Source organism: Vicia villosa, unplaced genomic scaffold (assembly GCF_029867415.1).
Source record: "Vicia villosa cultivar HV-30 ecotype Madison, WI unplaced genomic scaffold, Vvil1.0 ctg.005623F_1_1, whole genome shotgun sequence".
NCBI classification, from domain to species: Eukaryota; Viridiplantae; Streptophyta; class Magnoliopsida; order Fabales; family Fabaceae; genus Vicia; species Vicia villosa.
In genome coordinates, this window is record NW_026706655.1 from 96,992 (window position 1) to 105,778 (window position 8,787).

Genomic DNA, 8,787 nt, shown 5'->3' on the forward strand with positions numbered 1-8,787 from the left:
AGATATTTGGAACACTTTAGTTTATCTGAGTTGAGAAATGGCAGGTGATAATGAGGAGGATGATGGTGGCCGTAACATTGACGTGGCTTTATCCGGGATAAGAGATCATGGCTGTGTATTGGAAGTAGACTCTCAATCTCCGAAAATACTTCAACAACCTATACCTCTAAATGAGCACCAGGTAAAGATATTTTCTATGCTTTCTAATTTAGTTACACTTTCAACATTTTCATATGTATGTAGTTCATGATTTTTAGTTTAAATATACTTAAATTATGTTTGTAGGTTAAGATGAGAATTGAGACAGTTATACCCGTCCTAAGGAAGAATATGGAGCATGATGTATATCATTATGGACCTGTAATCGGGGATGTCGATTGGAATGATGAAATGAATAACATATCAGGGGTAAAAAATACATGCAACATATGTTTTAATGAAAATTCAATTTGTTATTTCATTCAATCTTTATTTTTTATAATAACAGGATGTGATATATCGTGGACCTCGTCTTGCATCCGCCTTTGACCCAGAACTAGTATTAATCCATGTCGTGCTTGTTATAGGTTGTGGAACTAAAAAAAGTTGGAAATGAACTTGTTTAATATTGGATAATCATAATTCTTATGGAACTGAATGGGGCGTAATGGAGACGCCAGATTTAGTAGGGCTAAGATACACAATTGGGAAAAATGTCATTTCAGATATGCATATTCGAAACATTTTTAAAATGTGAAGAGGGTGTGTTCGGATATGAATAGATGAAGGGTATTATGGGGTTATCGAGGGTATTTTTAACCCTATATGGGTGCACAGAAAAATTTCTTATTATTTCTTTCTCAAATATATAGGTCCACTGGGCATGATAAAAATGTATAGAATTTTTTAATGCACCCTAGAATCTTCTAACGCACTGCACAAAAATACTGTAATACTTTTAGATTTCGAAGATGTATCTTCGGAGGAACTAAATTTCAATTGAAACATAAATTATTTCAGTAATGTATATACGTAACACCTTTAAAGGTATGATTCTGGAAATTTGCGAGGCAAAAACAGAACGGAAAAACATTTTTAGTTCGTATTTCATTGCATTTTTTTGTACATGGAGCATTAGCTTTGGTTAGGATGAGAATTCAACAATTCTCAGTTGCTTCTCTAAATTTTTTCTTTTCATGTATTGTTTACTTCTCTTTAAAATAGGAATAAGACTTTGTTTATTTTCTTTGGCTGATTCACTTTTTATTGCATGAGATTTCAAATTAGTTCTAAAATGCATACTCATACCGTAACAAGATTTTGGGATTGGAGAATTAGTGGTGATTTAAAACCAGTTAAAAATCAAGGGAAATGAGGTAGTTTTCCGTGCCAAATTTAATTTTTTTATTGATATATACTTATCTTTAATTTGAAATAAAGTTGTACTATATTCAACGGTGCAGACTCTTGTTTTGCTTTTGCATCATGTGCGGCAGTCGAATTTCTATATCACTGCCACCCAGATTTTGGAGAAAGAGTGTTGCTTTCCCCTCAAGATATTTGGAACAATTTAGTTTATCTGAATTGAGTAATGGCAGGTGATGATGAGGAGGATGATGGTGGCCGTAACATTGACGTGGCTTTATCCTGGATAAGAGATCATGGCTGTGTATTGGAAGTAGACTCTCCCTCCCTGGAAATACTTCAACAATCTGTTCCTTTAAATGAGTGCCAGGTAAAGATATTTTCTATGCTTTTATAATTTAGTTACACTTTCAATATTTTTATATGTATGTAGTTAATGATTTTTAGTGTAAATTATGTTTGTAGGTTAAGATGAGAATTGAGACAATTATACCGGTCCTAAAGAAGAATATGGAGTATGATGTATATCATTATGGACCTGTAATTGTGGATGTCGATTGGATTGATGAAATGAATAACATATTGTGGTAAAAAATGCATGCAATATATTATTTCATTCAATCTTTATTTTTTATAATAACAGAATGTGATATATCATGAACCTCGTCTTGCATCCGCCTTTGACCCAGAACTAGTACTAATCCATGTCGTGCTTGTTATAGGTTGTGGAACTAAAAAAAAGTTGGAAATTAACTTGTTTAATATTGGATAATCAGAATTCTTATGGAACTGAATGGGGCATAATGGAGACGCCAGAATTAATAGGGCTAAGATACACAATTGGGAAAAATGTCATTTCAGATATGCATATCCGAAACATTTTTAAAATGTGAAAAGGGTGTGTTCGGATATGAATAGATGAAGGGTATTTTGGGGTAATCGTGGGTATTTTTAATCCTATATAAGTGCACAGAATGATAAAAATGTAAAGAGTTTTTAATGCACCCTAGAATCTTCTAACGCATTGCACAAAAATACAGTAATACTTTTAGATTTCGAAGATGTATCTTCGTAGGAACTAAATTTCAATTGAAACATAAATTATTTCAGTAATGTATATACGTAACACCTTTAAAGGTATGATTCTGGAAATTTGTGAGGCAAAAACAGAACGGAAAAACCTTTTTAGGTCGTATTTCATTGCATTTTTTTTACAAGGAGCATTAGCTTTGGTTAGGATGAGAATTCAACAATTCTCAATTGCCTCTCTAAATTTTTTCTTTGTATATTTTCTTTGGCTGATTCACTTTTTATTGCATGAGATTTCAGATTATTTCCAAGATGCATACTCATACCGTAACAAGATTTTGGGATTGGAGAATTAGTGGTGATTTAAAACCCGTTAAAAATCAAGGGAAAGGAGGTAGTTTTCCGTGCCAAATTTAATTTTTTTATTGATATATACTTATCTTTAATTTGAAATAAAGTTGTACTATATTCAACGGTGCAGACTCTTGTTTTGCTTTTGCATCATGTGCGGCAGTCGAATTTTTATATCACCGCCACCCAGATTTTGGACAAAGAGTGTTGCTTTCCCCCCAAGATATTTGGAACACTTTAGTTTATCTGAATTGAGAAATGGCAGGTGATAATGAGGAGGATGATGGTGGCCGTAACATTGACGTGGCTTTATCCGGGATAAGAGATCATGGCTGTGTATTGGAAGTAGACTCTCAATCTCCGAAAATACTTCAACAACCTATACCTCTAAATGAGCACCAGGTAAAGATATTTTCTATGCTTTCTAATTTAGTTACACTTTCAACATTTTCATATGTATGTAGTTCATGATTTTTAGTTTAAATATACTTAAATTATGTTTGTAGGTTAAGATGAGAATTGAGACAGTTATACCCGTCCTAAGGAAGAATATGGAGCATGATGTATATCATTATGGACCTGTAATCGGGGATGTCGATTGGAATGATGAAATGAATAACATATCAGGGGTAAAAAATACATGCAACATATGTTTTAATGAAAATTCAATTTGTTATTTCATTCAATCTTTATTTTTTATAATAACAGGATGTGATATATCGTGGACCTCGTCTTGCATCCGCCTTTGACCCAGAACTAGTATTAATCCATGTCGTGCTTGTTATAGGTTGTGGAACTAAAAAAAGTTGGAAATGAACTTGTTTAATATTGGATAATCATAATTCTTATGGAACTGAATGGGGCGTAATGGAGACGCCAGATTTAGTAGGGCTAAGATACACAATTGGGAAAAATGTCATTTCAGATATGCATATTCGAAACATTTTTAAAATGTGAAGAGGGTGTGTTCGGATATGAATAGATGAAGGGTATTATGGGGTTATCGAGGGTATTTTTAACCCTATATGGGTGCACAGAAAAATTTCTTATTATTTCTTTCTCAAATATATAGGTCCACTGGGCATGATAAAAATGTATAGAATTTTTTAATGCACCCTAGAATCTTCTAACGCACTGCACAAAAATACTGTAATACTTTTAGATTTCGAAGATGTATCTTCGGAGGAACTAAATTTCAATTGAAACATAAATTATTTCAGTAATGTATATACGTAACACCTTTAAAGGTATGATTCTGGAAATTTGCGAGGCAAAAACAGAACGGAAAAACATTTTTAGTTCGTATTTCATTGCATTTTTTTGTACATGGAGCATTAGCTTTGGTTAGGATGAGAATTCAACAATTCTCAGTTGCTTCTCTAAATTTTTTCTTTTCATGTATTGTTTACTTCTCTTTAAAATAGGAATAAGACTTTGTTTATTTTCTTTGGCTGATTCACTTTTTATTGCATGAGATTTCAAATTAGTTCTAAAATGCATACTCATACCGTAACAAGATTTTGGGATTGGAGAATTAGTGGTGATTTAAAACCAGTTAAAAATCAAGGGAAATGAGGTAGTTTTCCGTGCCAAATTTAATTTTTTTATTGATATATACTTATCTTTAATTTGAAATAAAGTTGTACTATATTCAACGGTGCAGACTCTTGTTTTGCTTTTGCATCATGTGCGGCAGTCGAATTTCTATATCACTGCCACCCAGATTTTGGAGAAAGAGTGTTGCTTTCCCCTCAAGATATTTGGAACAATTTAGTTTATCTGAATTGAGTAATGGCAGGTGATGATGAGGAGGATGATGGTGGCCGTAACATTGACGTGGCTTTATCCTGGATAAGAGATCATGGCTGTGTATTGGAAGTAGACTCTCCCTCCCTGGAAATACTTCAACAATCTGTTCCTTTAAATGAGTGCCAGGTAAAGATATTTTCTATGCTTTTATAATTTAGTTACACTTTCAATATTTTTATATGTATGTAGTTAATGATTTTTAGTGTAAATTATGTTTGTAGGTTAAGATGAGAATTGAGACAATTATACCGGTCCTAAGGAAGAATATGGAGTATGATGTATATCATTATGGACCTGTAATTGTGGATGTCGATTGGATTGATGAAATGAATAACATATTGTGGTAAAAAATGCATGCAATATATTATTTCATTCAATCTTTATTTTTTATAATAACAGAATGTGATATATCATGAACCTCGTCTTGCATCCGCCTTTGACCCAGAACTAGTACTAATCCATGTCGTGCTTGTTATAGGTTGTGGAACTAAAAAAAAGTTGGAAATTAACTTGTTTAATATTGGATAATCAGAATTCTTATGGAACTGAATGGGGCATAATGGAGACGCCAGAATTAATAGGGCTAAGATACACAATTGGGAAAAATGTCATTTCAGATATGCATATCCGAAACATTTTTAAAATGTGAAAAGGGTGTGTTCGGATATGAATAGATGAAGGGTATTTTGGGGTAATCGAGGGTATTTTTAATCCTATATAAGTGCACAGAATGATAAAAATGTAAAGAGTTTTTAATGCACCCTAGAATCTTCTAACGCATTGCACAAAAATACAGTAATACTTTTAGATTTCGAAGATGTATCTTCGTAGGAACTAAATTTCAATTGAAACATAAATTATTTCAGTAATGTATATACGTAACACCTTTAAAGGTATGATTCTGGAAATTTGTGAGGCAAAAACAGAACGGAAAAACCTTTTTAGGTCGTATTTCATTGCATTTTTTTTACAAGGAGCATTAGCTTTGGTTAGGATGAGAATTCAACAATTCTCAATTGCCTCTCTAAATTTTTTCTTTGTATATTTTCTTTGGCTGATTCACTTTTTATTGCATGAGATTTCAGATTATTTCCAAGATGCATACTCATACCGTAACAAGATTTTGGGATTGGAGAATTAGTGGTGATTTAAAACCCGTTAAAAATCAAGGGAAAGGAGGTAGTTTTCCGTGCCAAATTTAATTTTTTTATTGATATATACTTATCTTTAATTTGAAATAAAGTTGTACTATATTCAACGGTGCAGACTCTTGTTTTGCTTTTGCATCATGTGCGGCAGTCGAATTTTTATATCACCGCCACCCAGATTTTGGACAAAGAGTGTTGCTTTCCCCCCAAGATATTTGGAACACTTTAGTTTATCTGAATTGAGAAATGGCAGGTGATAATGAGGAGGATGATGGTGGCCGTAACATTGACGTGGCTTTATCCGGGATAAGAGATCATGGCTGTGTATTGGAAGTAGACTCTCAATCTCCGAAAATACTTCAACAACCTATACCTCTAAATGAGCACCAGGTAAAGATATTTTCTATGCTTTCTAATTTAGTTACACTTTCAACATTTTCATATGTATGTAGTTCATGATTTTTAGTTTAAATATACTTAAATTATGTTTGTAGGTTAAGATGAGAATTGAGACAGTTATACCCGTCCTAAGGAAGAATATGGAGCATGATGTATATCATTATGGACCTGTAATCGGGGATGTCGATTGGAATGATGAAATGAATAACATATCAGGGGTAAAAAATACATGCAACATATGTTTTAATGAAAATTCAATTTGTTATTTCATTCAATCTTTATTTTTTATAATAACAGGATGTGATATATCGTGGACCTCGTCTTGCATCCGCCTTTGACCCAGAACTAGTATTAATCCATGTCGTGCTTGTTATAGGTTGTGGAACTAAAAAAAGTTGGAAATGAACTTGTTTAATATTGGATAATCATAATTCTTATGGAACTGAATGGGGCGTAATGGAGACGCCAGATTTAGTAGGGCTAAGATACACAATTGGGAAAAATGTCATTTCAGATATGCATATTCGAAACATTTTTAAAATGTGAAGAGGGTGTGTTCGGATATGAATAGATGAAGGGTATTATGGGGTTATCGAGGGTATTTTTAACCCTATATGGGTGCACAGAAAAATTTCTTATTATTTCTTTCTCAAATATATAGGTCCACTGGGCATGATAAAAATGTATAGAATTTTTTAATGCACCCTAGAATCTTCTAACGCACTGCACAAAAATACTGTAATACTTTTAGATTTCGAAGATGTATCTTCGGAGGAACTAAATTTCAATTGAAACATAAATTATTTCAGTAATGTATATACGTAACACCTTTAAAGGTATGATTCTGGAAATTTGCGAGGCAAAAACAGAACGGAAAAACATTTTTAGTTCGTATTTCATTGCATTTTTTTGTACATGGAGCATTAGCTTTGGTTAGGATGAGAATTCAACAATTCTCAGTTGCCTCTCTAAATTTTTTCTTTTCATGTATTGTTTACTTCTCTTTAAAATAGGAATAAGACTTTGTATATTTTCTTTGGCTGATTCACTTTTTATTGCATGAGATTTCAAATTAGTTCTAAAATGCATACACATACCGTAACAAGATTTTGGGATTGGAGAATTAGTGGTGATTTAAAACCAGTTAAAAATCAAGGGAAATGAGGTAGTTTTCCGTGCCAAATTTAATTTTTTTATTGATATATACTTATCTTTAATTTGAAATAAAGTTGTACTATATTCAACGGTGCAGACTCTTGTTTTGCTTTTGCATCATGTGCGGCAGTCGAATTTCTATATCACTGCCACCCAGATTTTGGAGAAAGAGTGTTGCTTTCCCCTCAAGATATTTGGAACAATTTAGTTTATCTGAATTGAGTAATGGAAGGTGATGATGAGGAGGATGATGGTGGCCGTAACATTGACGTGGATTTATCCTAGATAAGAGATCATGGCTGTGTATTTGAAGTAGACTCTCCATCCTTGGAAATACTTCAACAATTTGTACCTTTAAATGAGCGCTAGGTAAAGATATTTTCTATGCTTTCTAATTTAGTTACACTTTCAACATTTTTATATGTATGTAGTTAATGATTTTTAGTTTAAATTATGCTTGTAGGTTAAGATGAGAATTGAGACAATTATACCGGTCCTAAGGAAGAATATGGAGTATGATGTATATCATTATGGACCTGTAATCGTGGATGTCGATTGGATTGATGAAATGAATAACATATTATGGTAAAAAATACATGCAATATATGTTTTAATGAAAATTCAATTTGTTATTTCATTCAATCTTTATTTTTTATAATAGCAGGATGTGATATATCGTGGACCTCATCTTGGATCTGTCTTTGACCCAGATCTAGTATTAATCCATGTCGTGCTTGTTATAGGTTGTGGAACTAAAAAAAAGTTAGAAATGAACTTGTTTAATATTGGATAATCAGAATTCTTATGGAACTAAATGGGGCGTAATGGAGACGCCAGATTTAGTAGGGCTAAGATACACAATTGGGAAAAATGTCATTTCAGATATGCATATTCGAAACATTTTTAAAATGTGAAGAGGGTGTGTTCGGATATGAATAGATGAAGGGTATTTTGGGGTTATCGAGGGTATTTTTAACCCTATATAAGTGCACAGAATGATAAAAATGTATAGAATTTTTAATGCACCCTAGAATCTTCTAACGCACTGCACAAAAATACTGTAATACTTTTAGATTTCGAAGATGTATCTTCATAGGAACTAAATTTCAATTGAAACATAAATTATTTCAGTAATGTATATACGTAACACCTTTAAAGGTATGATTCTGGAAATTTGCGAGGCAAAAACAGAACGGAAAAACATTTTTAGGTCGTATTTCATTGCCTTTTTTTTGTACAAGGAGCATTAGCTTTGGTTAGGATGAGAATTCAACAATTCTCAGTTGCCTCTCTAAATTTTTTCTTTTCATGTATTGTTTACTTCTCTTTAAAATAGGAATAAGACTTTGTATATTTTCTTTGGCTGATTCACTTTTTATTGCATGAGATTTCAGATTAGTTCCAAAATGCATACTCATACCGTAACAAGATTTTGGGATTGGAGAATTAGTGGTGATTTAAAACCAGTTTAAAATCAAGGGAAATGAGGTAGTTTTCCGTGCCAAATTTGATTTTTTTATTGATATATACTTATCTTTAATTTGAAATAAAG